Genomic DNA, 10,564 nt, shown 5'->3' on the forward strand with positions numbered 1-10,564 from the left:
TTAATCATAAACTTAAAATTTAATTTATCTGTTACTACTAGAATTCAAATAAATCAAATTAGTAAATATTTACTGAAGCTCTACTACAAGACAAGCTTACTTGATAGTTGATTTAAATGAATAACTGTATTACATTTCACATTTAAAATCCATAATTATGTATATGCTACAAGTCTAATTAATAATAAAATACACTATCAAACTCTATAATAATCTTCATTCTACAAGATGAATGGAGAAAACATAGTGCAAGTTGACCATGAAAAACAATTTGGTTGAAATTGACACATAGTTGTCTGTAATTCTGAGGATTAATGACGCCATATGCAAGGTCATTTAGAGTAAGAAAACCATGGATGAATGACCTGAATTTTCTTTGTTTCTGGATCCTAATAACTGGCAGGAAGAAGTCATCTGCTTTTTACCTAGAATACAAAGAAAGCAGAAGAGCACATTTCTTTCATCTTCTTCACCTACTTAGACCCATTTTTAAGTATAGTTCCACATCTTGTAGATATTTTGGTCAGAAATATAATGTCAATGTGAAATGAAGTCTACCATTCCATAAGTAGTATGGCCACTGAATGATCTTCCATATGCGTTATAATTTCATAGTAAGTCTACTCTGGTCTGGAAAAGGAAAAACTTGGGTGCAATGCCACTATGCTGGGGAGGCTCACTAGGCTGTGGCCACTATAACTTTTAGGCTCATGAGGTCTCTCATTAGAAATAATCCATTAAAATTTTTCAATTCAACATTTATAAGATTGTCAACTAAGAAATGGATATCTGGCAGTAGGTGAGAAAATTGGAGCTGGTTTTTCTTTTTTAAAAAAATATATTTTTATTGATTTTAGAGAGAGAGAGAGGAAGGGAGAGAAATACGGAGATAGAAACATCAATGAGAGACAAATATCTATTGGCTGCCTCCTATACGCCCCCCACTTCGGATTGAGTCTACAACCCTGGCATGTTCCCTGACAGGGAATCCAACTGGTAACACCTTGGTTCATGGGTCTATGCTCAACCACTGAGCAACACCAGCTGAATTTTCTTAATATTCAAACAGCTCTACAATGTTGTTCCAGGATATGAAAATAAATCGGAATATTAAATTGTGAAGCATTGCTTTCTTGGGGCTTTAATTTTTCCATCTGGCCAGCAAATCAATTGTCCTCAGGCTGGAAATTTGATCCTAAAAACAGTAGTTAGTGAATTGGAGAACTATCTTGAATATACTTGCTGAGGTCTATGAATAAGTACAGATTAAACCTTATCCTTTATTGTGAAGCTGATTTCTAGCACACTCTATCCTTTTTGAAGAAAGACTTTTAAAATACAAAATATACTTTAAGAAGAACTTAAAATGCAGTTTTAAACTGCCTATTTACAGAATTATTTTAAAAGGAATATTTAATAGTCCTATTTCAAATATATATATATATTAACACCTTTAATATTATATATATTTGATATTATATATATATATACTAGAAGCCCATTGCACGAAGTTTCGTGCAATAGACTTTCCTTCACCTGGCTGCCAGCACCAGTTTTCCGCCAGCACCAGTTTTCGTCTGGCCACCCGCTGATCGGAGCGCCTCCTGAAGGCTGAGGGCGGGACTCGGGAGGTGCTCCGATGCGGGGCGGTGGCCAGAGGAAAACTGGTGCTGGCGGAAAACTGGTGCCGGCAGCCACGCAATTGGCCACTGGCGTCTTCCGCCGCCACCAGCGTCTTCTGCAGGCCCCATGGGTCCTCCCGCAGCGCCAGCCGTTTAGGCCTGCGGGAGGAGCGGGGACCGGAGACTCGCGAGTCCCCGCCCCCCGCTCCTACTGCCAGCCAATCGGCCACCCTGAGTCCCACCCCCCGCGCCTCCAGCCGGCCCAATCGTGGGCGTAGCGGAGTGATGCAATTTGCATATTGCCATTTTATTATGTAGGATAAACACCTTTGAAATTTAGCTTCCCATTGTTATTTTAAAAGACAGTTTGGGAGAATCTTTAAGCAGAAAATAAATATACTATTTAGGCATGACAAAATACTATATTAGGAAAAGTGCTTTGACATGTGAAAAATTGCAAAAGCTGAAAAGACTTCAGCGAACAAAAGAGACATGAAAAAGAAAAGTTAAATGATATATTTATAATTAAGAGATGCACTTTAGAAAACTATTCATAACTTCAACTGACTTGATATTTTGGAACCCAAGCTTTTAACACTTCAGTAAAAAGCAGTCAATTTTTAATCTAAAAATATACTTGTTTTTGTTTGAATATATTCAAAATTCTAACTCTTGACTTTCATACATATATAAATTATACTTTTTCCTGTGATTTCTTATGATATTTCAGAACAGTACGTTAGCCTGGGACATATGAATCATATTACTCTACATACTAAAATATGTCAGTGATTCTACATTACTTCATGCAGAGGTTTTCTACACTAACTGTATTCAAACTGGGGAGGTGGGGTATGTGTGGCTTAATTCTACACTGGTTCTGGACCTTTGTCACTGGAATCATTCCCCACACTTCTGTTCTGCTGGTTTCTACATTCCTCCCCACTGCCACTGCCTAGAAAGCATTTCCTCGGCTCCAAAGTCAGCTGCCTCCTGGCAGTGTTTAGCTGTGGGATGCACTGGCTGGATCTCCTGGCCTGGGTAGATACTATTACAAAGACTACATCATTTTTTAGTTTCAGGTCCCACAGAACAGGTTTATCTGGCTGTAAATTCTCCTTATAGTGTTGGCAACTTGGTGCCAGCAATACCACCTTCTCTCCCTTTCCTTAACCCTTGTCCTAGAGGTGGTCATAGCTTCCAGGTGCCCCACCCTCCCCTCTTTGATTCTTAGATATTCATCACCTGTTTACCAAATCCCTTCACCAGGTTCACTCTGTTATTGCATGAAATTTTCCTTTCCTGGTTAGCCTTTGATGGATCCAAGAGTATCACATGTTCTGTAACAAGAACTGCTCCTTGTTTATACATTGAAATGCTGGATTTTTAAAACTCCTTTGGATAAAAAGGGGTTATGAATTCCCATAAAAGTTTTGAAACTCTCAGTCTATGTGCAAAATCCAAATTCCTGGAGAACATAACACTTAGTCTCTATCCATAACCTGAGTTGCCATTCTTATTTCTAGTTTTTGCCCAAAGTGAACTCCAGGTTGTAACTAGCTATCCTATATAATAAAAGGCTAATATGCAAATTGTCCCCTTGACTGAGAGTTCAACCAGGAGTTCGACCAGGTAGAGGGGCCGGCTGGCCAACCGTCCACAGCCCCTCCCCCAAGCCGGCCCCCACCCGTGCACAAATTCATGCAGCAGGCCTCTAGTTTATTAATAACTAGAGGCCTGGTGCATGAAAATTTGTGCACTTGGGAGGGGGGGGTTCCCTCAGCCTGGCCTGCACCTTCTTGTAGTCCGGGAGCCCTCAGGGGATGTCCCTAAGCCGCAGTCTGGCCTCCCTCTGCGGAAGGCAACTGGCAGGCCAATCAGGAGAGGTTCCAGCAGCAAGTGGCTAGTCCCTCCCCCCCCCCCCCCCCCGATTGCCCCTTCACCACTGCTGGTCGCTGCCACCTCCCCCCCACCCCAGATCGTTGTTCTATCCCTCTGCCCACTGGCACGTGCCTTGGCTGGCCTGGCACCGCCTGCTTGCCAATCCCGCCCCCCGGTTACCAGTCATTCCACCGTTTGGTCGATTTGCCTATTATGCTTTTATTATATAGGATAGAAAAAGAGCAAAAGGAAGCCCAGACATTATAGGCAGGTCATTTGAACAGCTTAACCAGGAAGCTGCAATTTCACATCCTCTAGGGAACCACTGGCCCATTCCCTACAGATAACTGGGGGAAAGGACACAACAAAGGGGAGAGAGATGCAGGCACAGTAGAATTGGGGTGACTAGAGAAGGTGCCTATCAGTCAAACCTAGGAAAAGAGATCGTGGGCCAGATTGGGCAGGGCCACTACAAGCCCACAAAAATTTGGGGTTAAATAATCCCCCACACAAAGGAGTTCACTCTCTTGTGACTGTTGGTTCCTCTTGGCTCTTGGCTTTTTTTCATGTGCTCCTGTGGCCCATGGCCATGTGGGACCCGCAGACAATGGGATGATGGACTGCAGCTAGACTGATGGACGAATTAAGCTAGCCCGGTGCTGGATTGGACCATGGAAATATGGAACAGAAATTCTGGACACTGGCTTTGATTCTATCCCCATTGAAGACACAGCTACACTTCTTCCTTGATCCAAAGGAAAATGGGACCTTGGAAAATCAGGGGTATAATTACACAGAAATAAAGCTTTCTATAATATCTCATCCTCCTGTGCAAGTCTCAAAAAATTCTTTTTCTCGGGATATTGCAAGAAGCCCACTACTACCAGCAACAGGTGGGATGAGGACATCTCCCCACCAATAACACAGGAACTCTAGTTCATTTCCTTACTGATACAATTGTCTCTTATTTCCTAAGTATCCACATTGAAATCCCACTCAGAGTTCATGGCTCTGAACAAATACAAGAAATTTTCATTATTTGTGGATTTCATATTTGCAAATTTGCCTACCTGCTGATATTTATTTGTAATCTCAAAATCAATTCCCATGGCTGTTGCTTAGCAACCTCTCTGGGAGTTCCCTGTAAAAAATGAAACTGGCCTCCACAGACAGAGGGCAAGGAAAGATCAAATTTAAAAAGACCACTTCAGATTGGTAGGTGGCAGGTTTATAAGCAAGAGAACTCTAGGAGGCTTATCTTGGGCAGCCATGAGTAGATTTCCACACCTGCCTACCAAACTAAAAGTTTATATAGAGGCTCTCACTGGGTTCAATTACTCACATAGCGGGGCTTCACTGGGTTCAGTCACCATTCCCAGGATAGATGGTCTCATCACCACATTATTATCTCAAGGCTGTATCCTTGGGCTAGCTCAGGGTGGATGCAAGGAGAGAACAATTTCCAAGGACAGGGGAGGGAGTATGGGGAGTCTCTAATTGCCTTGGTCTAGCTTGAGGACCAAACCAGCAGTCATGTTTTCTTTTTATCTTTTTATTGATTTCAGAGGGAGGGAGGGAGAGGGAGAAAGAGATAGAAACATTAATGATGATAGAGAATCATTGATCAGTTGCCTCCTGCATGCCCCCTACTGGGGATTGAGCCTGAAACCCAAGCATGTGCCCTGAGAAAGAATGGCACCATGACTGAACAATATCGGCCAGGCAGCAGTTATGTCTTCTTCATGACCTTTCCCCAAAATGGCATTCTCACAATCATATACAGACAATGGAGGAATGGCAATACATTTCCCATTGAGTCTTTTTTTTTTTTTAGAGCCTATCCTATTTTTTATTCTTTTTTTTTAATTGTTTAAAGTATTACATATAGTAGTACATATATCTCCTTTTTTCCCCCATTGACCTTCCCCTAGCCTCCCCTACCCTCTGTCGCATGCCCTCTTCCAACGCCAGCGTTCCTGGCTGCCGTGTTCTGCCTTTGTATTTCAGCATTCCTACTGCAAAAACATGTCCTTTCCAGTCTATTTAGTACTACATGTTTTTGTGTTTTTTTTTCAGATTTTTTTGGTCTGTTGGTGATTTCACTGTTTAAATGGCCCCCAAATGTATTGCTGAAGTTCTGTTTTGTGTTTCTAAGTGTAGGTTGTGACTTATGTATGTGTTAGATAAGCTTTGTTTAGACATGAGTTATATGTGATTGGCCACGAGTTCAATGTTGATGAATCAACAATATATATTATATAAGGTGCCTTTAAACAGAAATACACATACACAAGGGTATGCATTAATTAACTTACAAGAATATTGTGACCAGATGTTTGAACTCAGTATTCCCCTAGAAGCACTGGTTTAGTATTCACAAATGTAATGTTCACAATGACTTAAAGGACACAACCAAATGTGAATAAAGATATTCCACTGTACTCCCCTTTCTAGGAAGCTTCCTCTGCTAGCTCTTCTTTCCAATCACCCCTGCTTTAATTTCCCTAAACCCTTTATCTGAAACTCTTTTGCCTCTTCTAACAAAGTCATGCTTAAATATTGTGGATAAGCAATAGAAATGTTTTAACATAATTTTTACATAGAGCAAATTCCAAGATGGAATTCTAGTCAAGAATAGTGGGTTGCTAAAGTTAGTAAGGCAGAAAAGAAAGGATAAGTAGTGTGTCAAACCATGGAACCACAATGGGATATTGAAAACCTATATTTGTAGCCACTAATACAGAAAGCTCCAAGCAAATACTAAACAGGTGGATTAAAAAAAAAAAAGCCTCTAATTGGTATTGCTGTATGCGACCACCTTTTTTGTGCTTACTGTAACATTGAAGACTGGCTGTGTTGAAAGTGCCATAAATTAGGCAGACACAAGTCATTACTTTATGCCTTTGATTATGGTTATGTCCATATCATATCCTATATACTAGACTATAAGCTCAGGATCTGAATATGATTCACTTTTGTTAATGTCTAACAATTTCCAACACATAATCACTACAAATATTTCTTAAATGAGTACATGCAAGAATAAATCCTGTTCTAGAGACAGACTAGACTATAGAAAGAAGGCAAACAGCACTGGTGGCGGGGGTGGAGGCTGTTAGGGGATGATGAGGGATTAAGCAAAAGAAAAAGAAAGAAAGAACTCATGGACACAGACAGCAATGTGGTGATTGAGGGGTAGGGGGAGAAGTTTGGATGGAGGTGGAAGAGGGTATGGGGGATAAATGGTGATGGGGGAAAAAAAATCCTGGTCTATAGTCCATTAGTATAAAACTGCATTCTTTTTTTACTAGTTAACAATCTGATTACCAAGAATAACTTTTTATTGCTTAAGTTTCAGTTACATGGCTCGTGGTATGTTTTTTATTTTTTGAGAAACTAGACACACTCTTTGTGTAATTTAATATAAATCAAGTGTAATGCCATTAGTATGGCTATCAAATAACTTGCAGTTACTGTGTTATCAGTGTTTATATTATTTTCATGCAAAGGTTTAGTAAATATAAAACCTATTTAGTTATTTTTGGTAGATCATGCTTTTCATAGAAACTTGAGTTTAATGTTTATGAAATAGACTTCAACTAAAGTATTTATAAGGACATGATTTGATTTTAGAGATCACATTTTCCCTAAAGTGTTTTTAGTTTTAGAGAATATAAAATAATAAGTTTAGTCAAATTTTAGCTCAAAGGCAATCATTATTAAAAAGATTATTGCCTTGGTTCTTAGTTATTGTATATGTCTCATGTAATATAATGTAAGGTATAATTAATCAAAGTTTACTTTTTGGAATTATTTCAAAAATATTATAAAAAAAAAAAACACCTTTCCTAGATGTTTGGGCCAACAAATCATTTATTAGTTCTCAGACATTTCCTGAGAAAAAAGATGACAAATTGATTTGAAAACAAAAATTCTCATAGAGATATATGGCATTGACATAGTAAAATTTTTTCTCATTCATTCTTTACTTTGAATATTTAATTCCTAATTAAAGCCGTTATGTAACTCCATCTGTTAATTTTGGTTCTAATTTTATTGTAGAATCTAAATGTTGGAAATTAACCATCTTATAAATCAATATCTTCATATCTACTTACCATTTTCTTGGTCTTAATGATAAGGCTGCCCACAATAAAAAATCTATAAGCAATGCTCAAAAAGTATATTCTAGCATTCTTCTGGTTTCAAAAATGATGATTGGGTCTTTTTTTTTCAATTCCAACTTCAATGGGCCTTTTCCATGAAATTGCTGTGCATAATAGCATTGAAAGAAAGAGCTTGATCAAGGAGATCTTGTGATGTTCATTCGTTGAAATGCTACATTGTGTCTTATTGCTACTTAAATTTGCTGAGGAATGAACTAGATTGTAAGTGATGATCTGGAAAAATATAGATCTTAAAATAGTTCTTTCCCATTATAGAATAGCAGGACATAAATTTATTTGGCCTCTCTACAAAAACAAACTATATGTAATTTTACTTCTACCAGCCATATATGTTTTAGCAATTTAAACCATATTCTGCTCCACTATAAAATATTGTCAATTATTTTACTAAATCATAATCCTTAATTCTGGATATGAGTCAATATGGTCTTAAGAAAGACTTATGTTTATTACACAGCACAGATATTATTAAGTAAGTTGGAGTAGTTGGTTAAATAATTTGATTTTAGAGATCCAAAAACTCATAACAGACTCAATTATCATTGATCCTCCCTCTCTTTCCCTCTCTCCCTCCCTCTCTCTCTTTCCAGGAGGGAGAGAGGGAGAGAGAGTCCAGTGCCTGAGAAGCTGTAGACTCTACTACAAATCAATGAAGACGTAAGTAGATGTTAATTCTACATTGGTATCAGGTGAATATAATTACTATTGATATTCTCTCTAATAAACAAATTATTTCTAGCCATATTGATAAAATTTTTATTTCCTACCAACAGCTATAAAGACCATATCTTAATCCTTGGTAAATTTATCATAATAATGCCATTCTTTGAGTCCTGTCAACTTCTATAAATCATAGCATAACTACATGACTGTCAAACATTAATGACAAAAATATTATCTAATAGTAAATTACAGAAATTCTTTCTTAATGTATGCAGAATTTTATAGTTATTTTTCTTACATTAAAATGAGAAAACTGCTCTTAGTTTTAACCATATGGCTTTTCTATTATTAGATACCCTGACCTTCAAATTTGGCAATTTCATATGCTTTAACTTAGCCTCATTTTATTTCTCTATTAAGCTCACTCAACTTGTTTTGCAATAACCACATTATATATTTTCCTTGCTCCGAAACTTCCCACCTCTCCTCATTTCTCCTTCTGTTCAGGACATACCAATAAGATCATTTTACACTTGTGGGTGCCTGGGTTTTGTTTACTCTCAGCTGAATTCTATCCCTAATTCCACTTTGGTGACAAATAAATAATTTCTGGAGGCTGATTTTCCCAGGCTCCCTTCTTACCTGGTTTGGCTGCTGGCTTTGCCAGTGGGATGGGCTGGTGGGAGAGTGAAAGCAGGAAGGAAGAAGCCAAAGCTGTCTTCCCCTCCTGTCTCTATGTTTTGGGGTGTCTCTGGCAGCAGCTTCATCTCCTCCTGCTCCCAGTGGGCAGGCTTCCTGTCTCCAGCCTTCGTGGTGTGACCTTAGCCTAGAATCAGGAAGACTATCTTCTCCAGTGACCTTCCCATATGGGGGTAATAATGAGACCCTGCTGTCCCCAAATCTGTGTATCTGAGAATCGCTATCTGGGTGCTCCGCTCTGTGTAACCAATTCCCTGCAAGGGTTTCTGTTGCAAACCCTTGAAGTGACATTTCTGTTGCAAACCCTTGAAGTGACTTTTCTTTACTAAGGCCTGACTGACACAATACCTAAAAACATACAACCTGCTAGATTTGAGTCTTGTTTTATTCACACCTCCAAATCTGCAAGGTAGATGAGCCTGAATTCATCTACTTCTCTCTTATTGTAATAATAATGGCAGACTCCTCCACATGCCCTTTGTATCCTATCTCATCTGCTTTTGTCAGTTACCTATTTCTTCAGTCTTATTTTTTAATTAGGTAAACAGCACATAAATACAATCAGATTCTACCAGGATCATTCTTTGAAAAGGACTCCCTTGGCTCTGAATTCTATACAGTGAGTGCATCAGTTTCTCTGCTTTCTTTCTTAGCAAATTTAACCAAAATGTCTAAACTGATTGTGCATGCACTTCCTCGCCCTCCAGTTGATTTCACTCTACCTGAAATCTGTTGTCAATTTGGATCAACATTTAAATGAGGAAACCCACCAAACCTTTTTCTGTCCTCATTTCAACTGTCTACACAGTAGCTTTTGATAAATAGCTAGTCTCTTTTTCCTAAAAGCTTTGGTGTCTCCCAGAATTAAAATTCCACACAATGCTGAGTTTCTTGTTTATTTCTTTGCTTGCTGTTTTCATTATCTCTGTTTCATTTGTTGGTTGTGTCTCCTCAACTTAACTTCAAAGTTCAAGATTTCCTAATGTTTTAGAAGAGGTTCCCTAAATCACTGACCTAATTCTCTCATTAGTTGATTTCATCTTTTTCATGGCTTAAGAACTATCTCCATAGAGAGCTAAGATGGTGGCGTAGGTAAATGTGGTACTCGCCGCCTTCCACAATGACATCAAAATTACAACTAAAATACAGAACAATCATCATGCAGAACCCCCTGAAACCTGGCTGAATGGAAGTCCTACAACTAGAGAATTAAAGAAGAAAGTACATTTAGACTGGTAGGAGGGGCAGAGGTGTGGAACAGGATGGTCCAAAACCCACATGTGGCATTTTTTTAATCAAAAGAGATATCCAAGCTGCAGAGGCCTCTTGTGAGGAGCAAAGGGTCCCAGCCCCCTCAGCCCAGGGTTTTAATGCTGAAAAGAGAAGTCTCCGTAACTTCGGGCTATAAAAACCAACGGGGACTGTGGCTGAATGACACAGAGGCTGCTGGAGTCCCAGGTATTCCTCTTAAAAGGCTGGCACACAAATTTATACAGACTCACTTCCTCTGAG

Source organism: Cnephaeus nilssonii (assembly GCF_951640355.1).
Source record: "Cnephaeus nilssonii genome assembly, chromosome: 3".
Lineage (NCBI taxonomy): Eukaryota > Metazoa > Chordata > Mammalia > Chiroptera > Vespertilionidae > Cnephaeus > Cnephaeus nilssonii.